Genomic DNA, 23,456 nt, shown 5'->3' on the forward strand with positions numbered 1-23,456 from the left:
TAGTGCACTGGGGACTGGCTGTTGAAATCCATTTTGGTTAGAAACACATAGTTCTTGGGAATGGAAAGAGGAGAGAGAAACTGGATATAATCTACCGGCTTGTAATGTTGGAGTTACTAACAGGCTCTCAGGCGTGTAACCTGGAACAGAAACCTCCTGCCTGCTGTAGGTGGCACAACAGAAATTTCCTCCACCCCTGAGAGTGCTTCACTTTCTAGCTGCTGGTGTTGCACTTCGTCACCAGAATTGCTTATGCCTTTCTTTTCTGTTGCCTAAAAAAAAAAAAACAAAAAACCAAACCAAACCAAAAGACCAAAAAAACAGCACACTATTCCCAGAATACTTCCAGCAGTTAGTGTTGGCCAACAGAACTGATGACAAGATAGTTTCCAGCTCAGTTGTGGCCATCCTTCTATTTTACTAATCCTGTGCCAGAAATGATGTGGTATGGTGTGTGTCCTAGCCAGGAGAATAGAGCTGGTTAAGAAAGAGGGCCTAACTGAAAGCAAATGACCAAAACTATTTCTTTGAAGAACATGTTTCTGTTGCTGCTCTGTTCATGACCTTGACGTTACTTGTAGCCTGGATTTATTCTTTTTTATCCTTTCATCTCCCTATACTTGTTCTTTTCCTGTAGCATGCATAATTCATCCTCTAAACTCAGATCCTGGCAGTTTCCAGCCATGGAGAATGACATCTTCTGTAGTAGTATCTTATTTTTCATAAGGTGCATTAAACACAGGGGAAACACATTGTCTTTCTAAAGAACACAGCTTCTCCCAAATAGTTCTTAATTTGTAACAGCAAAAACCTAATGCATGAAGCTTGGGTGATACAAAATGAGCTGCCATTATATCCTGTCAGAGCAGCTTGTTAGTAACTATGGAGATCTTTGTTTTTCTCAATTGAGTAACAAAATAAACACGGTGTGTGTGTGTGTGTGGTCAAAGCAAACATTCTTGGAGTAGAAAAAATAATATTCAGCCCTGTAAAATTCTTCTTAAAAAAAACCAAAAAACTATCTTGAAAGTGTTACATAGTATTATGCATAATATTGAGAAAAGTATTTATTTATTCTCTGCCCACTGCAACACTTCCTACATTGCTTGCATATATGACTTAAAAATGTACTGATTCAAACCAGTGGTAGCGTGTTCACGCTGGTGGTTAAAGAATGACTGTGAAAAGCTGATCCCCCACTAATAACATGGGCCAAAGAATGTGCCAGAACCCACAAGTTGTGTAGGTACAACCTTTTTTGTCTTGCTTTTCTTCTAAAAAAGGAACAAAACCGCTCCCAGACAATCTGAACCTTTGCAGATGTGTATACAGCTGATACAAGATGACTGACAGTATAATCTTTATGCTAGTTTTTTTTCTTACAGCTCTTAGGAACAGTCTCCAGTATCAACTCTTCAATATCAATAAAGTTGAACTTGCCCAACCAGAGTAATGCTATGGAGGGTAAAGAGTTGTTTAAAGACATTAGTTATGGATGGGAATTGAGTTTCCTGGGCAGATTTTATTCTCAGTTGGTTAATCTTAAAATAAGATTAAAGCAGAGGTAGGCAATAGCAGTAAATAATTACAACTATTAATTAAGTGTGTGGAGTTAAAAGAAAATTACTAAGGCTTGTGTTTTGTTTAGTGATGGATCTACCTCTTGTACTTTAGTAGAGTATTTGCTGGGCATTCCAAGAAATTAGCAGCTTTTGGAAAGTTACATTTTTTTAAAGTTGAATTTATTTTGCCTTAAAATAAAATAATCTATTTATTTAAAAATCACTCATATCTTTTTTTTTTTTTTTCTGGTAATGTTTCAGTATGATATCTTTGCTTTGGACCTGATCATCTGTCAGCGTGAGCAACTTGTATATACATATACAACTGTATATATGTATATATAAATGTGTTTTATAAATGGTATAAATAACAAAAAAATGAGTAAAATGTCATTAAATTTCTTCCAGAGTGATGTCACTATTTATTTATTTTGGGGAATGTTGGTTAGTTTTTTGGTGGTTCATTTATGTGCCTCTGCTTATTGTGTTTCTGAGGGTTTTTTTTGTTTTGTTTTGGTTGGTTTTGTTTTTGTTTTCCTCATTTGCAGAAGGTTATCAGATGACATTTTTTGCTATCATTTATTTTAGTCAAAAGTAGTTTTCTTAAAACTTAGCAGTTAGTAATAGCAATAATAAACTTTCAAGAAGTAAGTTACTAACCTTAACTTGCGTAAACCACAGTAAATGTGGTAAGACTGATGAAGAGAATTAAGCCCAAGAGCGTGTGCTAGAGGAGCTTGCTTCCTTTAAAATGAAGTTATTTTGCTCTTCAGTTTCATGCTCCATTAATTTCTGTGTGCTCTGATACTTGTTTTCTTGACTGTTACATCTCAGATATGTAACCCAGTTTTCCTGATGACCTCTGAAGATTCAGAAACTCTTGAGTGTTTCTAGCTAGCTGTCTTTTCCCTTGCTTGATCCTTTCCTGAGTGCTGGTATAAGTTACTCATGTGTTTGGGGACTTTGGCTTTTCCTTGAGGAGTTCTCCTGCTGGTTGAAGTGTTATGGAGAGGAATTTGGTGGCTTACTTATTAAAACAGCCAGAATTATGTTGTCTGGGAGGAAAGATGTGGTTATGCTGTTGAGGTATTCATGGCTGGTCTCATGGTATAGAATAAGCCTGACCACTATAAATAATCATCTTTGTTACTATATATAATTAACATGTAGCATTAACACACATTCTCTGATGTATTTGTTGCTGCATTCACTTTAAGGCATGCTCCAGTGTACGTTCAACCCTTTTCTTTCTGATAGCTATGAGTTGTGACAGAGATGCGAGGGCTTTTAGCACTGAAGTAGCACCATGTGGCTTCCAGTTCTGTCCTTGCTTCAGTTTTCACCAATTCATAAATAAACACTGTGTGTGGGATCTCACTTTCATGCTAGAAGGAGCATCAAAACCTGTAGAATTTGTGGAAATGTTTGTTTAAGAGGACTGTGATTGTAGATGTTGCAATTGTTTAAAGCTCTCAGTGGATTAAATTGAAGAGTATGCCTTTGGATGCTACAGGATTTCTGTTAACCAAATGCTATTGTGTTGATGTTAAGTACAGAAAGAGGTTAAATACAAAGGCTTGTTCAGAGATAAGAATAATTTTCTGCTGCTTGAAATCTTTGCAAATGAAAATAAGCCTGGAAGAAGGTTTTTTGATGGTTTTTTTTCCTTTTTTTCCTAACATTTATGAATGTAATTTATATGATGCATTTTCAAATTGAGCAAAATGAAAAATTACACACTATGCAGGGTTATCACTTTCTTTAACATAGCATTAATCCTTTTGCTGTTCCTAATACATTTTCAATGTAGAAGTAGACTGTGATTTAGAGTTGTTTTATACTGTTCATGCAATACAATCTAAGCTGTGATGTACTTCCAGGAGAGGAAACATAAGTATTTCAAAGCTCTTTATTTTATACATCCTGTTAGCATAAGAAGATCACTTCCCCCAGGTGTAAGTTTCTGAGCTGAATGTTGCATTGTACAGAAACAGTGTGTTGCCATGACTTTGGGTGTTTGTGTTGGAGTACTTAAGGTAACAGGGCAGTACTGAGAATTGTAGGTAGGGGTACTGCTGTTTCCCACTTGTATTGAAGAAATCTGAGGAAGGCCTGGATTCTCTGAAATAAAAATGCTTGCAAAACAAACTTCATTGGGTAGGAGGAAGTCGGACACTTGATTTCTTTTTCCCCTAAGAATGTTGCAAATAATACTCCTTGCTCAGACTCTCTAAACTAGTCTAGATCATGTTGGTGAAAGCCTTGCCATTTGCCAGGATGAAAGGCTCACACATCTACAGATTGACAAAGTGCTTGTATTCAAGATTTATGCCCTGTTCACAGTGAGAGATACTCCTTCCCCAGCTAATAGAAGTTACTTGGTTTTGAGTGGAGGCTCTAAATCAATTATCTAGAATTTAAAATCACAATTATATTCTAAGAACACCCTGAGGAGCCTTACATCAGTTAAGTTCATTGCTTCATCAAAATCTTGATTGGAATAGATTTAGGTACAACATTTATATGTTTACAGATGTAGGAGATCTATTAAGATGTCAGCAATCACATACCATTAACACAAATTAACTTTAAAATTAGTTTTGGAGCTCATTCTGTTTTGTAAAGAAATAATATTTTTTTTAGGAAGTGCTCTAATCTTGGATGTAATGTGTACAAATTAATTGGTTGAAAACACTGAACATTTCTCTTATGTTCACCAGATAGATTTTTTTTTTTTTTTTTTTTTGAGCTTCTGGGTTTTCCTGGCAAAAATTTCAAGAAGGGCTTTCTACTTTAGCATTTGAGAGATGTTTTTTTTGTATAGCTGTGCCCATCCATATGACAAAGCAATTATTTTTTAAAATGTTCATTCTACTAGTTAATATTTTTCAGCTTAAGCAATGCCAGTTTCATTTATGTATTTGATCAAGCTTTACCAAGGAATATAGCTGATTCCAAATGCTCTGTGGCTTCCAAATGCTGCAGAAGGATTTTATAGGCTTGGAACAAAAATGTTTTTAAGCTGAAGTCTTTATTTAAAACCTTATCAATCTAGTAAGTTTTTTTTCCTTCTTTTTATATTTACTGAATATTGTCATCCATGCTTTTAGTGTCTTAAGCTGATGGAAGACATAGCTGTTGGTGAAGAATTCTGTTATTTAAATTATATTTGTTAGTGGAAGAGTTTTAGCTGCATTTAAGTGTGTTATTTTTCTTGCACTCACGTCTGCTGTAAAAAAGAATGTTAAAAGCTGGTTGACGTGATGCTATAAAACACAGAGAAAAGGCACACCATATAGAATGGAGTGCTTTCCATTGCACAGTATTTAGAAGATAACAGGATTGTGGACTGCTTGTGAATGCATGGCCACATTTTGAAGAGATTTGCAAAAGCTTGGGTTATAAACTTGTGTGTACCTTAGTTTAATATTTTAAAAGGTTTTTTAAAAAGTACAGGAACAGAACCTATTAAAATCAACTTTCAAATGTGATTCTAGAAATATTTTCTACTCTGATAGGAACACATTTGTGACGGCTTTAAGTACTACATGATATTGATGCTTTGAGATGTTACTGCAGTACTGATTAAACCTCAGATGCTTTAGTGGGCTAATTAGCTTTAGATACTCTTTATGTCTTGAGCCAGATCACTGGGGACAAATGAATGTTTGATTGCAATTTTAGAGAAGAAAATATGGCCAGGACATGAGAGACCAACTCTATTTCATAACTTAATGTATGTGTATTTGAATTTTTTTTTGAGGCTGTAGTTACAGGTCCCCAGCTATGTAGGCTCCAGGAGCACTGGTGCTTCACAGGCAGTATTTACAGACATTGAAAATCAGTAAAATTCATTGCTAAACATACAAGATACACATTCCTTTGCAAACAAATGCAATCAACCATTACACTTAAGTGATACGGGTAAACAAGGAAGACTTCTGATTTAAGAAGTATAGGTCTCCTGATAGTTCATACAGTAATGCTTTAGCTTTTCTCCTTATCAGCCAAAATGGGGACACAGGTATCATGGAACTGTAGAATATCCAGAGCTGGAATGGATCCAGAAGGATTGTGGGGTCCTGGCCCTGCACAGGACGTGCCAAGAGTCGCACCATATGCCTGAGAGCGTTGATAAAATGTTTCTTGAACTCTTCAGGCTTGGTGCTGTAAACACTTCTCCGGTGAGCCTGTTCCAGTGCACAACCACCCTCTGAGTGAAGAGCCTTTTACTAATGCCCATCCTGAACCTCCCCTGGCACAGCTTCAACCCATTGCCTCGGGTCCTGTCACTTGGACTTTTTCAGCATTTTAGAGCAAGAACTTGCAGGCGTGTATAACCATCTGAAACCTGTTTTAAGAAAATGAGCAACACTGAAAAGGATATCTAATTCTCATAATGCATTGCTGATGTTATCATTAATTAAAAGCCAGAACAGTTCTTCCCCCTCATCTCAGACTTGGTGAAAATGCATACTTTAAGGAAACGTCTCCAGACAGAGTTAATGAAATTAGAAAAAGTAAGAATTGGGCTTTCCTAGTGTTTCTCGTGCTGTTCTGCCATATGCTTGCCTTGGGGATGGGGTGTTCTCTTGGGCTCTTAGTGCTGGTGACCCCCTCTTTGCTGAGACCAGGGACAGATACAGCAGAAAATGTCAAGAAGATGTAGACACTGTTTTGGGTCAGAAGTTTCAAGTTTGTTTTGTTGCTTAATCAAGGGCTTTAAAGAAGAGGCTTTTTGAGGGATTGGAGACATTTGAGCAAAACTGTGTTTGGTTTCCTATTATGGGCATGTGCATAAAAACCATGTTGAAATCCATTTGAAATGTCTTGCCTCTTTTAACAGGATGGGGACAATGATTTCTTGTGACCAAGTTCCTTCCTTAACTCACATTTCAGATTAGCACCTGAACCTCTAGTTAGTCCTTACTGGATTGGAGGGTTTTCTGTTCTCTGTTCAAAAAATAGGCTACTAAATAAGGACTTCAAAAGTCTTGTTTGGGTTGTGGTGTGCAAAAGAATAAAATCCACCACTGTGTGTGTGAATTGAAGGAATGTGAATGGGATCAGAATATTAACAGTTTGTAAGTCAACATACCTTCAGGTGGAAAATACCCCTGTGGAGTTGGCCAAAGCAAAGAGCTGGTGACAACTCCTGAGGAGCTTGTGATTCAAACAGTGGTGAGATAGCGGACAACTGCTGGAAACAGCAGCAGTCTGAGACATTGTAGTGTGTTTTTTTATTACTTCAAACAGTAGGCTGTGTATATTTTCTTGTCCTTGGAACAATATTTATGACTTATCCTAACAGACTGTGCCCAGTAGTGGACTACTGAAGCTGAACTTTGTGTTGCAATTAATTTGGGGATGTGCAGTCGGAATCCTTGCTCCTTCTGCCATGTGACATTCACCTCCCATCTGTTGGGGAATTTCTTGTTTCTTTCTCTTCTTTAGAGGTAACCAAATTACTTGCTCCAGCACTAAGAAGTGCAGGAGATACTAAGAGATCTTAGATTTGCCTCAAATAAGCAATAGCATTACTGAGAGAGGATGTAGTATTAATTGATGTCCATTGAAATAACATGGGACAGGATGAGGACAGAGTTCTGCTTGGGTTGGTTTGCCTGAATACAGTCATAAGAGGTGAAAAATAATTGAATGTTTTATTGATTCTGTTTGTTTTCCTTTTTCCTCTTGCTCTTTTGAGCTTTTAACTAGACCAGAATATATGAAATACAGTAGAATGATGAAAGGGTGATTCAGCAATACAAATTGTTAGCTGATTTTTTGGATGGCTGTATAGAATTAGTGTTTCACATATTATGTGTCCCCCTATCTTGACAGGGGTTTTGTTTTACCATTTCAGACAGATGAATTGAGCAGAAAAGGTTAATGGTGAGTAGTGGAAGCAGGTGGTTGGTAGCTTTAGCTATTTATCTAATTAGCTGCATGTTGGCTGTTGTCCTAGCAGGCCTGACTTTTCCTAGGGAGGGAGCATAGGAAAACATGCAGAAACTTGCTGTAGCTGGACAAAAGCAAAAGTCAGCATGATCTAAACTTGTCCTTACTGACAAGTATGATTTTATTTGTTTTTGATTCAAAAGATTATCTACTAATGCTTTATGGGTGTTTGTCCTAGAACAGAGAATGCTTGCTTGTTCAGGTGAGTTTGAGTGTCAAAAACATTTTCTCTTGTACTTCTGAAAGCATTTTTCTTGTGGTTGTTAGATGCTAACCCACAAAGAGCAAAAATAGTGCTGGTGATTTTTTTGTCTATATTCAACAAAGCTCTTGTTTTTTACACTAAGTTCCATTGTAATTCCTGTATCTGTTTAACATGCATCTGCAAAGATTGATGTTATACTGAGGTTTTATTGTGGCACATTTAGTCAAGGCAAGTTGGGATACTACCAGTGCAGCACAGCAGTTCATGTTTGGCATTGTACACCTCAGCTGCTGACTTGACCCTTGGTGCGCTGCTCTTGGGAGGGACATGGACATAGACAGCTATTCCTCTTGGATTTAACTTTTTTATCCAAATGTTTTTCTTTACTTGTAAAATTTTCTTTTTAGCTTTCAATGAAAAAAAAGGCAGAAACACAGGCTAACACCAAGACACAGTTGACCACAGAATCGTTTGGTTACAAGTATGTGCTTGAATTTGAAACTTTCCTAAGACATAATGTCTGGTAACTACTTTTAACAGGATAAATAGTCAACTTTTTTCATGTATTGATTTTACAGCTCCAAGCACAATGGAAACTGACGCTTGTTAGTGGCTCCAGCTACCAACATAACACAAATACTCAACAAGAAATTTTATATGTGTTTATTGCAAGTAGGAATAAACCTATTGTTTGCTTGGGTCTATTATATTTTATTAGCATGACCTCAAGGGAAACTCAGTAGTAAAGAGGCAGAGGCTCATTTTTTTACAAAAGTACAATGTTAAATAAAATTGTCTAAAACACAGCAAAACTCATTGTAGAAGCAATCTGTGATTACCTCAATCCAATTGGGTAGCATGGATTTTTTTTCCTAAATACTTCATGTGCCTCCAGTTTTTATTTTGTCTCTCCCTGTGCTTTTTAAATGTAGCCCATTTCCATAATGGATGTCTATTTGTATGTTTTTCTTTGTACTAGTCATTAAATAGGAACATTTACTTTGAGGCATTGTCAAATTGATACCTGCAACTCGAAAAAATGAAGGTGAGTGAAAAATGTTTTTTAGAGACAGAAAAGATGTGATGATGCATATGTCCTAACTACAATGAAGACTTTTCTTTCACATTCTTTCAGAAAATAAGACCATGTTTCTTAAGATTCCTGAATCTGGATTGTAAAACGTCTTATACAAGGAAAGCTGCAGGAAATGGGATTTTTACTTCAGATTGCTCTTCGCTTTAAATACTGCCTTTTTAATACATAATACTTGAACTTGAAATTATTCTTTCAGGTATTTCTTTTTTTCATACTGTTTTTCTTTCTATTAGTAGGAGCTCTCTTGTTTAACCAGTGTTGGACACATTTGCTAACTTAGTTATATGAACTGTGCTGGACTGAACCAGCAAAAAGATTCAAGCTGTTCAAAAGAAAAGAACAAAAATAGAAGAATTTTTGAAATGGATGAACTTTTACACAAGAAATGGAAGCTATGGTTCTTTTCTTTTTATACATATGAAATTTTTGTGGCCTCTTTTGGTCCTATAGCTTGTAATTGCATTTATAACCTGTGAAATTGACTGTTTATGTATACATGGATGTAACACATATATACTCAATCATTATAGAAAACAGGTCAAATGTGGTTTTGCACAGGCTTTGTTTTGACCTTCCCTCTATGGCTCAGCAGAGTTGCTTCTAATTTAGTCCTGAACTAATATAATTCAATGTATGGTAAACCTGGAGCTTCAGGATGTGGTAACTTTGTAGGATTCACTATCACAGAATCACAGAATGGTCTGGTTTGGAAGGGACCTTTAAAGGTCACCTCGTCCGACCTCCTGCAGTGAACAGGAATGTCTTAAACTAGATCAGAGTCCTGGCCAGCCTGGCCTTGAATGTTTCCAGGGATGGATCTTCCACCACCTCTGTAGACAACCTCTTCAGTTTAACACCATTAGCCTGTGTCCTACTGCAACAGGTCCTATTACAAAGTCTGTCCCCAAACCATTCTCCTGTGTCCTATTGCAACAACTCCTATTACAGAGTCTATAAGACATCATTATGTGCTGAAAATCCTCCTTGGAGCCTTCTCTCCAACTGAACAACCCTCTCTCTCTCAGCCTCTCCTCATAGGAGAGGCGCTCTGGACCTCTGATCATCTTTATTGCCTCTTCTAAACTTGCTCCAAAATGTTAGGGACCTTCCCGTGCTGGGGACCCCCAGAGCTGAATACAGCACTGCAGGTGGGGTCTCTCACCAGAGCAGAGCAGAGGGCCAGAATCCCCTCCCTCACCCTACTGACCATGCTGCTTTGGATGCAGCCCAGGATACAATTGACTTTCTGGGCTGCAAGAGCACATCGATGGCTGAAATTCAGTATTTTATCCCACAGCACCCCCAAGTCTCTCTTGGCTTCCTCTCATGAGGCAAGGGATTATTTGCTTTGCATTTGAAATACATTAGTTTTCAATGTTAATGGTATAATGCAGTGTTAAAATATCTCTTGAGCAACATGTTTTTTAAGTCAACAGTTCACAGTTTTTACATCAAGCAGTGCATGCTCTTGGTTTTGTGGTTTCCATTTGTATTTCACAAAAAACACCAGTTAAGCATGCTTGTTGCAAAATTTTTAAGTTAAGCTATTGTGAAATGCTGCTTAACATATTACCATTATTGCAGGAAGGACATTTAATGAGATGAAGCCAGGTATTGCGCACTCTGTTGTTATGATTCTTTATTGATGTTGTGGTTGAGATGCAGTGAGCTGATCTTGAATTTCTTGTGACTATTGCTCAGAAACCACATGCTAATATGACATTGTCATATTCTAAGAAAATGGTCAGGGAGTATGTTTGGATTGAGGAGAATGGGCTGTAACTGACTTCCTCTAATGTCCTGAATGATACTGCTTACATAACGATGTTTCCAGCTGGGAATCACTGCTTGGTGCAATATTTCCATGTGAAGAGAATATTTCTCTTTCCCCTGCTCCCTGCTGGAGCTGTTGTGGTGACGCAGCTGCTACCAGCTTCACCCCTTGCCAGAGATGTGGCTTTGCTTTGTGGCCTCATGGGCAGATGGCAGGTAGCAGAATGGAGAGAGGGAGCAGCTTTATTTTGTCTTGTCTTAATATGCTTCAAGTAACTTAGTGATGGTGATGCTACGTATTCCTTTCCCACCTTTGTCTTTACTGACAGGGACATGCAACTGTTTGCAGCCTTGGTACTCTTTTGTTCACCTTTACCTACTGTCCTGAGGATTCGAGGTTTGAAATAGAATTAGAAAATCATTACATCACTGTTTGAGGGTATTTTTTACTTCTCCAGTGGTGTTTTGTAATGCTTTTCTTCTTGGTTTCTAATTTTGATATGTTTGTAATAGGAAAAGGCAAACCTTTTCAATAAGAATATTTTTTCTTGCAGTATGTTTTACCAAGGTTAGCTTTTTCTCAGCATTGAAATCTGAAGTTGTATAATAAGAGGTTTTGTTACTGACCCATAGTAAATTTGGATCATGTTGTTGTTATTTTTCCCTTCCTTGGCTTACTTTTATTTTTAAGGACACTTACCTATAGCAGTGATGTGAACACACCGAACCATTACCCCAACCACCATTTATTCAACTGCACAGGGATTCAGTTTGCATTTCTGAGGAAGAAAAACATATATTGCTGTGTGAATGCATACAAAAGGCGAGCATGGCTAGTAGCTATTACAAGCTGATTTGTTAGAGTTGTAGTGTGTGTCTCTTGGTGTTTGTTTTTAAGAGACAGGGAAGACACTAAATTGGAACCTGAAATCCAAGTTGAGTCTTTGCAGAACCTTTTATTAGATAAGTGATTTCACTTTATCTTTGACTAGTACATTGATTCCACATAGGAATTAATGGCACAGTGCTGTAATAATAGTGCAAAAAACCTGATGAAAGATCTGGGGAAAGTGATTATATTTTGGAAAAACTATAACTGTTTCATAGCTGCATACTCACAGGTAGGGCTGTTTTCCAGGATATCCCTGGAGGTGAGGAGGAGAAAAAGATATATTATTAACTGGGGTTGGTGAATTCATGTTAGTAAATGAATTCAGCAGTAAAAATTAGTTTGCTTGTATTTATATATCTCAGCTAACTATCCAAGAACTCTGAGGCAGGTGTGGAAATAAAGCAGCCATCTTCAGTTAGAACAGCTCTCCATGCCCACAGATGAACAGCTCTGCTTCTGGACCTCTCTTACTGAGCTGTTCGACAAGGCCATTGCTCTCTGCCATCCTGTATAACCTGTCCTTAAGATTGAAAGGAAAGCTGAGAACATAGGTAGTTCAAAGGCAGCTGTGCCTTATTCAATACCTTAACATTGTTCCTGGTACTTTGTGTCCTAGGGATCCCAAGGCTTTACAAGATGAACCCAAGTATTAAGAAGGCTTAAGTTAAATCTGGATTGTAAGGAGTTTGCGTCATAGATGGAGAGCAAGAAAATACTCAAAAATAGAATAGGACCATTGCTTTCTCTACTGTATTTAAACAAACTGCTTTCATTACATTCCTGAAACTGTTTAAATATTTCTTTAAAATTAACTTAAGCCAAAAATGTTTATTGATAGTTTTGATATCAGATATATTTATGTTGAATTATTTTGTTTAGGGATATTAGCATCCATGCAGGTTGAGAAGTTAAGTAAGTCCAGGTGGAACATACAAATATGGATCAGTAATTCCTAAGGTCTCTTGTCTGTTTTCCTTATCAGAGGTGGTTGTGCTCTGAGCAGTCCCCCATAGCCAAGCAATGACTAACACAAATAGTCCCTCTTCACTGCTTTAGGTTATCCAACTTCCTTGTTGCTATTGTGCATGCAAAAAATAATAGTTCCTCTTGTAATTTAAGTAGACTTTATTTGTTGCTTTACTCTCTCAGCACATAAGCACAGACTGGTTGTGCTGATCTGTGATTTCATAATGTCCATAGTTGTCTGCAGAGAAATGCGACTTTGGGCAGTGGTGGGGTGAAGAACCCAAAAAAACCCCAAACCCAAACAAACCAGGCCCAACAAACCCAAACAACTGACAAATCACCCCCTTCTTAAAATGAATCATGAATGGCCTGGGTTGGAAGGGACCTTCAAGATCACCTAGTTCAAATCCCCAAGTTCTTCTGTACTTGTAATACTGCAATTAGAATAAGCACTGCTACATCAAGCACTTCAGGTTTGTATATTATTTAAACATGTTTTTATATGTAATAGAAACAAAAAAAGTATATGTCTCTGTGTGTGTATATATATCTCACTAAAGGTGCCTGCTTATGTGCTAGCTTTATATCACCTAAGGATATTGTTATGCATCTCTTTGAGACCAAAGTTTTAATTTTTTTTTTCAAAAGTGGTATCATTGGGAAGGATTAAGGCATCACATTCTTATGCAGAGTAGTTGTGTCTGGCTTCTACTTCTTTATGGATGTAGAGCAAGCTTTATTCTGTGGAAGTTATGTGACTAACTCTGACTCTAAGGAGTTACCGCTGAAGAGACCAAGGACCTTCCCACTGTTCCTTCCAGACTTACCTGGTAGCCTTGCAAAAGGAGATACTGGGTTGATAAGAGCCACAGAAATAGGAAACATGGGTAGCTTTGTCAGCAGTTACAATTAGCACTTTGTTGTAGCAATTTCCAGAGAAGTCATGTGTGAAACATAAATTGCAGGTCAAATTCATAGTCAAAATATTTTCCCACAAACAAATACATGATTTTTGTTGTTAGGGGTTACTTCCTTGGAAGTCCTTACAAAATTTGCATCCTTGTTTAACTCTCAATTGAAAATATATTCAGAATATGGAGGGGAAGGAATACTGGTAAGATGCATACGAAGTCCACTGGAAAGTACTACACCTATGCCCTAATGTTGAATTGAAGTTGTTACTCTGTGTTGATCTAATGTTTGATGTTAATACTTGAAAAGTGCTAATGAAACTCCCTGGCACTGAGCTGTTCCATCCTGTTTGCTCGCTTATGCAAAGGAATCTCAGATAGCTTAAAGATGTTCCTTAGTAAAGACTGGAAACAAGACACTGAAAAATCCCCATCCAGCCACTTCTAGAGAGGCCTGGTATGTTTTATACAACCTTATTTTTCTGACATAAAGTGATCTCAGGGTAAATTGCTGATGTACTTAACAACTCCATTTCTGGTCTCAAGGTAAAATTTCCTCAAAAGCTGCAGACTTACAAAACCTGCTCCTTAACTCCTAAGTTCAGTGACTATTAGTATTTCAGAAACATGGGCAAAATTAGCCTTAATTGATCTTGTCAAATTAAAAGCAGAAATTTTTTGTTGGTTTGTGGAAGGTGAAGCAGGCACGCTGGTTCATCAGTGTTTATCTCATGACGGATGTTAGGTGATTCCAGGAATATGTTTATGTGAAAGATGTTAGATCTCCGTTGTCTGTGATGTCATTTACTGACACCGAATTATTTTTTGTAAATGGCAACATGAAACATTTGCTTTAACAGAAATATTAAGGAGATTGTGATAGTTTCTTCTATGGTACCAATTGTTTAGGAAAGTTTTGGATTTTCTTACAAATCATATGTTGTTTGCTCTGTCTTGTTAGTAATTGCACAATTTTCTTCATAAATTTTTTGTGTATGGTAGGCTTAGAGAAGCATGGCTTTTGCATTACGTGGAATATGGTAAATCTGTAAACTTCTAGGCATTCTTTGAGGATAAGTTTCTTCAAACATGATGGATATCAGAATAAGAACAGGTTTTTACTTTTATGTATTGGTAAAAGATAATTTTGTGTGTCTGTATATGACCACAAATGCTTCTAGTTGGGAGTAGGTGATTTTCCTTGTAACTCTTCCCATAAAATGTATTGAGTCAGGTTTTACTAGATCTCTAATATGTAAATTATCTAGTATCCAAATATTTAACAGTTTTAGAAAATCAGACGTGGACAAACATTTTAATGAGAGTATTTATTTTCTTTTTGTATTTCATGTCTTCTGTTACATCATAGGGGAACCATGCTAACATAAAACTCAGCATGTAAAAATACAGAAAAACAAGGGAGTAAATCTGAAGTAGGAATGTGAATGGCTGCTTTGTTAGACACAGATTGATTTAGGGGGAGAGAAAAACCCCAAAGACCAAAGTAATTGTGTTTTACTCTTGAAGTGTTTTATTGTGGCACCACCCTTTTGCCTGGAGTCTGTTGAGCTGAAAACTACCCTGCCCCTGGCTTAACAAAAACATTTCTGATGGTTTAAGACCTGTTACTGCACCTACATCAGACTTAGCAGAGGAAAAATCTGTAGTCAATTTTCTTCCATTCTTTGAAGCATTTCTTTAGGCTTCTATTATACACAATAAAGGGAATGCAAGTCTGCAAAGTGAAGGACTCAAGAGAAGGAAGAGGTCACTCTGTAGATGTCATAACTAGAAATCTGTTTTATAATTTCATACACAAAGCTTTGATCAGTAGCTATCTCTGCAGCCTTCACTCTGTATTGGTGACAATTCATTTTTCTCATAGCTGCAGATGTACAGCTGTAAGGTATATTACTCAATTTCCAGAATCAAGCACACAGAAATGAAAATCAGTGTGAAGAACAGTTATGCAGCCTTGTTTTTGTACCTCGTGACAATCTTTACTTGGTGATTACTTGGTGTTTGCTGAAGGTTCCTTCCAGTTTCAGTGGTGTGATGCAACTTCCATGGCACATTCTCAGGTGCCATTTACTAGTATCTAATTATTTTTAAAACTTGAGAACTCTTGCAGAGGGCATGATTTTTAATGTTCTTATGCTTTTTTCTTACTTTCCATTCCTGTACTATGCAAGTGCTTTACACAAATGATTTAATTTATTTTCACACTGTTCTCTGTGGTCAGAGCTTCGTGGTACTCCTTGTTTTTTAGTGTTTGGAAACTTAGCAAATGGGAATAGGGTCAAATGTATCCCCGGGCTTAGTCATCTGATATGTGACTGCTTCTGAGCCTTAAGCTGTAGCTGTGACCTTCCATGCCTGATGCCTTTTGGTGAAAGCTGCTTGTGCAAGTCAAACAGGCACCACCCAGGGTAGTGGGTTCTAAAGTGAATATAGGTACAATTTGTAAGTATAAATGAATTCTGGAGCAGGAACACCCTTTAAAACTGGGTTGTGACTGGGTTTCTGGTTTTGTTGTTGCTTGGTTATTGTTGTTTTTGGGGGCTGTTTTTTTGGTTTTTTTTTTTAGGACAATCAGGGCTCTTCAGTAGGACACCATGTTTTCTCCTTCTGGAGACCACAAAACCATGTTTTCCATGACTGTTACAAAGATCATAGAAAGTACAGTTGCCCTCATTACACAAACAGTGGAAATTGATTTTATCCAGCATGGGGTGAGATGAGAGTCCGGGAGAAATTTATGAGCCTGGGTAAATAATTGTGTTACAAGTGCACCAGGAGGAATTATTAATGTGTGGGAGCAGCCTACTTTCTAACATTTTTGCATTTTGAGTCTTTGACTTTGCAACCTAAATAGTGTGTTTTGCCCACAGTTTTGTGTGCATTGTTTTCTAAGTCATAAAAAAAATCCCCAAAAGCAATTTGTTACATAATGCTGTGCTCCATGGACTGTCTTTTCCAGGCTGCCAGGTTGGTCACTGTTCCCCCCCAATACCACTCCCATGTTCACCTCCATCCTGCATTTGTGCTGTGCAGTTCAGCTGTTGCTTGAACAGATGTGAGTCCCCAAAAGCAGAGGCTCACTGATTGCTGCTTGGGTGGTTGGGCTGCAGCCTGCTGAGTCCTGGAGCTGTGTTTGGAGGCAAAGCTGTCCTACCTGGGTGTACTCAATGCAGTCAGCCTCTACTGGGTCCTCAGTCTTATTCATGAAAGAGAGCTGTGATTTCACAGTTCTGAGAGTTAGGATTTCGTGCTGGGGTTTCCAGAACTAATTAGATATTCTAGAAATTACAGTCTACTAGAGGGGAGGGGTTTTAAGCTGTAAAATAAGGTATTGGCCAACTGGTAGAATACTGTTTGTAAGCAATGTGAAAAATACAGCAGCTGAATAGTACTTAATTTGAATTTGGTGATCCTAAAATTGTTTTTAAATTACCGCTAATAGAATAATAATATTTTTACAAGGAAGAAGGCCAGGACATGCAGAGGTGTCGGAGCCTTTCTGGCCTTTCTGGCCTCTCCTGCTTTGCATCCACACCCAGTGACCTGTGAACCCAAAGGTTTGACAGGTGGGGAGGGAGATAGTGGGGGTTGTATATGTTCTTGCAGATGGAGCTGTAGTTAACAGGTACACTTTGTTTACCAAATGGTAATGGTTTCTTGAGGAAATAACTCTGTGCCTTCTGGGGCAGTTTCGTAACTGAGTGGAATAGTTAAAGCTCTACAAATGGCATTTTAAAATGGTGTTTCATTATAACTAATGAATAGGCTGGCCTGCTGATATTGCTCAGGAACAGCTATAGCCACAGTAGCTTGAAATGTGTCTATAAAGCTAGTATTTTTGGTCCTTGAAGATTATAAAATGGTTAAAGAAAGTGCAATGGATTCTGGGAGTTCCTTGAACTTTTAAAACAGTCACATTATTTTTAAGGATGAAATTGAGAAACACCCCCAGTCATTCATCACTGCCACTTAGCAAATTGAGAGGATGGCAATGGCCTAGCTTTAATCAGAAAAAATAACTACTACTTGATACACTTACCTCAGTAGTTGTAAGGACAACATTTAATATGTTTTGGGCTTTTTCTGCTTCAGTTGCATGCCGCTGTGGAAGGCTCACTGAGCTTGAACAATGAAAGAAAAATCTGTCTCACCTTTCATGAGTTAAAGTTTAAACAGTGGGGGCTAACTATCTACAGGTCAGGAGAAACAAAGGCTTTTTTTAAGCTTTGCACCTGTCAAATGTGGGAAATAATTGCTGTTCTAAAGCAAAAAACCCTAAACACAAGCTGTACAGCAGCTGCCAAGCCCAGAGTGTGGGTATATGCAGGTACCTGGGCTAAGCAGGCTGAGGAAGCAGAGCTTTTGGTGCAGGGAATTGTGATGTGTTTTGTTGTGTGGAAACCATGGGATACAGGTGTGGTGTTTGCACAGGAGAGAAAAGCCCAAGTAGTCAGGAAGGGAGTTTGCACTCGGGTGGGAGGTAGGGAAAGCCTGTCTGGAACTGGAGTTGAATATGGCTCCAAGCGTTTTCCCAACTGTCTCAGAACAGGCAGGAAGCCTCTCCCCTCGTGGACCCTCCCTCGGTTATGTCTTCAGGTCAGAGGCGTAGCCACTCTCCACACTTATGAGTCACACTAGGAAAGGTTTTCTCCACTCCCATGTTACAGGAATGAGAGAATTGCATCCGAACACTTTGTTGTAGGCTTCAATTGGTACCCGTGTTTTGCTGAAATTAATGAGCCATGTGGCTCTTCTATTGCTAGAAATCCATTACTGAGCATTTCAAAATCTGGAGGGGATAAAAAAGGTGCAGGTACTGGAATTTGAATGCTGCTCATGTTTGTTAAGCTCAGCCCTAATTGATGAGGTTTTTAAAGATAGAAAGGTGGGGTTTTTTTGTAAGTTCCAGACATTTCTGTGTCAGTTGGAGTAACCCATTAGTACTGAGAGAAAATGTAAAACTTAAAATGGTGGGACTGCTAACAATTTACAGGTGATGGAATGAAAGTTGAATTACCCCCAGAATTCCTTAGTTAAGGCATGTGCTTGCAGCAGCTTTAGCTTTATCCTAAGTCATTTTGATGAGAAGCTTCTTGCGTAACTAATTTCCTTGGTAAGGAGGTAATTGGAGGATGCTTGTACTTTTCATTGTTTAAGGAAACAAAAAAGGGAAATTGTCTGATAAATCTGTTGTATTTGCTTATACTAAACAAGGCAGTGGTAACCTGCATCAAGGTTTAACATGGAAATAAACGGTTAGTCCCCCTTCCTCCACAGAGCTTGTTTTCTTTTTTTCCTTCCTATGTAAAATTATAATACTTAAGTAAGCAATGAAACATGATTTATTTATGTAGTCTGAGAACACCTGGATCCCTAAAGCAAGGGGGCCTAATAAATGTTGACTCTACATGTTGAGTTTCTTGCTGTTGTCTTTTAAAGGCTGACTTCTAGAATGGACAAGAAAAAAGAAACTGGGTTTCAACATTTTTGACAGGAGATTAGAAAAAGGGCAGCTGTGCTCTCGAAAGGGTTTTTAGCTGTAACTGACCTAGGTACAGGTTATTTGGGAACAAGGCAAATGTTCAAGACTGTGAAATTGCAAGTGTTCTGGTGCCTGGCTGTAGCTTTGTTTGGTAGCTTTGTAACTTGGACCATCCTCCGTGGAGTACATGAAGCTAGCATGAGTTTTAGGAATGAGGACACTGAGAGAACTATGTGAGATCTTGGGAAATAAAATTATATTTATGTACTTAATTGCATTTTGTATAATCAGCACCTAACAAATATTAATGGAATTAATCTACTATGTGAGGAAGAAAAGTATAATCACTTTTGTTTTGAGAGAATGAAGACATTAGAAGAACTCACAAGGTTCTCATAGGACGTTGGTAGCAGAGGTAGGAAACCAAACTGGATTACTATAGTCCCACTGCAATTCCAATAACATCAAGGTTTTCCTGCTCTTGTGTATGCCAGAGCTTACAGCCAAATCCAGTCATGTTTTTAAGACTGAATTGTATTTTTTATTCTCATTTTAAAAGAAAAACAGAAACACATGAGAAATTTCTTTGCTAACCTGTAGGAAGGATCTTGAATTTTCTTCATGCTAACAAAAAGCCAGTGTCTTTTTACTGCAGGTAAAAGGCTTGCTTGCCTAGTGTTTGTTTTTGTGCTAATCTTGTGTGTCTTGTTAAACTGGGAATTGAAGAGGTACAGAAAGCTCTGTGTACGCTTACAGAGGAGCACAGAAGCTTGTGCTCCTGCTGTTCTGTGCAGCCATGGGCCTCTGTGGCTGCTGGCACTTAAATCCTCTGTTTCTTCTTGCTGTTTTAAGTCAGATTACTGTCTTTTCTTCACATGTAGGATGGGGATGCTGTGTTTCAATATGGACATGAAATTCAAGGATGCTGCAGTGCTGCTCTGCGTTGCTGCTGTTGCTCAGTGCTTCAGTGCAATGAAGTGAGGTGTAAAGCCCCATACCTCATAATCTCACCATTCTTGGTTGACTTTTACTATTGTTGTGTTAAAGAATCAAAGGTGGGCCAAAACTGTGCCCCTTTTCCAAAGCTTTAGTATTTCAGTGCCAAGTTTATTTGGGTCTAGGACCATACTTTCATTAGATATGGGTGAGGCTTTTTTCTCTCCTCGTTCCTTGTCTTAGGACTGTGCGGCCTGTGTGCACCATTCTTGTGTTATAGTAGTAATAGGCAGCCTTGCCTCTACACTGGCAATCTAAGTGCACCGACTCACAATTTTTGGTTATACAGATAAAAAATAGCAGTTGGTTATTAATTTTGAATTTATGGTATTGAGTACTTCATGTTTGGCTGTTTCCTAGTTGTTTTGCACACAGAGAATTTACCATAATAGTCAACTGGTCTTAATCTGTCATACCTGTAACGGGTATGTAACCTTCCAACTCTGTGTGCTTAAACAAAGATATACTATGTACTGTAAAGTGTATTCTGTATGCTCATTTTTTACTTAATAGTGACAGCCTGGGGACTTCAAGTGATTCTTTGCAAGGGGCATGGTCATAATACATGTATCAGTGAGGCTTCTTGGGTTTTCATCTTATTCAGTGCTTTTCATTGATGTGGATGATGGGATGAAGCTCATTATTACCAGGTCTGTGGATGACACCAAAGGGAGGAAAGTGTTTGATGGCACAGCAGCCTGTGATTAGGTGGGACCTCAGCAAGCAGGAGGAATGGGCAAGAAGAACCTCCTGAGGTTCAGTGAAGACATGTGTGCCTTGGTTAGAAAAGCCTCTACATAACAGTGTGGGCAGCAGCTTCATGTGTGGGTTTTGTTTGTGCTTGATTTGGTTTTTTTGGGGTGGATGGTCTGTGTGTGTGTTGGTTTTGTTTGGTTTTGGTTTTTTTAAAGAAAAGTAAACTTGTGGATGCTAGGCTGAGTCAACTCTGTGCCCTTGTAATGCTAAAGGCCAAGGTCTTGTTTGCATCAGCAAGAACCTAGCCAGCAAACTGGTGAAAAGGATTACTCTTGTTTACTACTTGGGAGAATGGAGCTGGAAAGCTGCCCAGCACAGGACTTCTGAAGATAAAATGGGTATCAATGACCTGGAGATAAGATATCATTGCTGTTTTCAACTGCCTGATTCATAGCTACAGAGAAAGTAGAACCTGAATTTTCTCAGGGGAGCACAGTGATAGGACTGGAAGCAGTGCTCTTAGCAGCAAGACCCTTGGTGTAGTAATGGGAACAACACGAGTAATTATTTTCTTGTAATTCTGACTGGTTACAAAGAAAACAATGTTCATGGCGAGAGGGAATAAAGTAGAAGGAACAGGTCGCCTGGAGAGGCCTTCGGGAGTCTCCATCCTGAGCCCATAGAATGGGATCATCGCTATCAGACAGGTCGTCCTGTTTGACAAGCACACAGCTTCAGGAAGGACACACACATGGAGTTGTTGATCTGTCACATCAGATCTGCTCAAGCTCAACTGGATAATTTTGGGTTTCATTATTGAACTCTGGAATTAGCCCAGATTTAAGCAGGAGTTGGAACTAGATGGGAAGTTAAGTGGGACTCTAGAGGTCCCATCTAACCATAGGTTTCCTATGGTCTTATACAGCTCTCTGTTGATGAAAGTTTTCAAAGTCAACTTTTTAGATCATTATATTAACCTGTCTTATGTGAGGCACATGTAACAGAACTTTGGGTTTTGAAGCCAGGAGACTGTTCCAGTTTAGCTCTGGAGTGTGTGTATATATTATGTCATTTTAAGTGGTTTTTGTTCGGTTTTTTGTTTGTTTGTTTTTTTTTTTTTAATTTTTTTTTTTCTGAAAGAGCTTAGTTGACTGGGGGTGGGGGTGTTTTCTTTTGGCATCTTCAGAAAACAACATTAGTGTCAAAGAGCAGAGCCAAAAAGAGCTGCGAGACCGTATTCTTACAAATAAAAATTCTCTCAGTTGTTTGCTTACACAGCTAGTCTGGAGCACTGGTGTTCCCTTGTTTTTGTTCAAAAGTCCAGATATTTGTAAATACAGTCTTTATCATTTTCATACGAAAAGAGGGTAGCAAGATAGGGTCATGTACACTTTTAAGTGGCCTCATTATTGAGTAAGGTCAGATTACCATGGCTGTAATGTTGGCTAGGAGTCACAATGAAAAAATGTAGAAGAGTAAACAAGATAAATGTTAACTGTTTTACAGGCATTGTCTTCCTAAAAGTACAGTTTCTAAAATGAAATTTCTTAATCCTTAAAGCAGGAATTTCACAGAATAATTTTTCAATTTATTGATTCAGGATTTTTACACCTTGAATGTATAGTTCTTGAAATCCTGATTTTGGGAAGAGGTAGCAATAGGTCCAGAGGTGGGCAGTTGGACATTGCAGGTCTTTTCCAACTGAACTATTCCAAAACACTTAATACATCTTTAACTTTTTATAAGCTTGTTTCTGCCTCTGTGGCTAGAGAATTTGTCTCCTGACATGTTAGCAGAAATGAATCCTCGTAGTGCATGAAGTTGGTGCATTTTATGATAGCCATTTGCTTCTCTGAGTCAAGAATTGTGGCATCCTGTCTTTTGTCTCAAGGGAAGCTCCTGTGTGCCTGGAATATAGTCAGCTATTGGTGTTGAATCCTTTATTATGGATTGATGTCTGTGTAGGGACTTACTCAAGAACAACTTAGATTTTTGTCTGTTCCTTTGCCATTTTTTGGTGCTTAAAAATATGGCTCCAACATAAACAAGTTGAAGTGCATTTGTGTATCCAGCCCACAAGGACAGGTGGCTGATCTGATCTGGCATGCATTTAATGATTTAAAAATCCTGTGAGTCTTGACCTGAGGCTCAAAACTAAAAGCTGGGCTCCCACCTCCATTTCCTTGTAAGCACCATCAGCCTGCAGCTGTGCCCCAGGCCCACTTTGGAGTGAGCAGGTATTTAATTTAGCTACACATATGCCTCTCTGAGAGGTGCAGGGATACGAGTCACTTGAATAAGAGTAGAGAACATCTAAGATAGGCTCTTGCTTTTTTCTGTCTGTACTAATACTGTTAAAGGTATGACCGTATTTCTCACTTTCCCCCCCCTCCATATCTTCACATATTACAATGCTTTGGTATAGTGTCTCTGGGCCTTTGTACCACATACTGATATATATCTGCAGTGTATAGTTAAAAATGACTCTAAAGTATCAAAGAAGGATATTGGCTCACACCTCAAACTACAATCTAGACGAGCAGTTTTAAGCCCTGTGTCTTGTAAGCAGGTGTCCTCCTGCTTTTTGTCGAACGAGTGCCTGTCTGGCCTAATAGCTGCAGGTGATAAAAGGCAACGCTGGGATGAAGCTGCACAGGTGTGCAAACACAGTGTTTGCTTACTCTGTTTGCTGCAATCTGAATCCTTCACTACTCCAAGTATTTGTTTTCCTTGGAAAACTACATTGTAGTGTAGCATGTATAACATCACATTAAGTACCATATAATAGATAGGCTGGCTGGTCACTGGGAGGAAAAGGGCTGATTTTTTTGGCCAGGGAGACTTATCTATCTAAGGAACTGCAAAATCACCCCACCTCAATATAAGACTGAAAAA

The 23,456-nt window shown here is 38.3% G+C and overlaps 1 protein-coding gene across 3 annotated transcripts in view; it reads left to right on the top strand.

The window, feature by feature from the left end:
• CDKAL1 (CDKAL1 threonylcarbamoyladenosine tRNA methylthiotransferase) overlaps positions 1–23,456 on the top strand; it is a 374,946-nt gene that overhangs the window by 67,366 nt on the left and 284,124 nt on the right. The window lies entirely within an intron of this gene.

This window comes from Taeniopygia guttata, chromosome 2, assembly GCF_048771995.1.
Source record: "Taeniopygia guttata chromosome 2, bTaeGut7.mat, whole genome shotgun sequence".
Taxonomy (NCBI): domain Eukaryota; kingdom Metazoa; phylum Chordata; class Aves; order Passeriformes; family Estrildidae; genus Taeniopygia; species Taeniopygia guttata.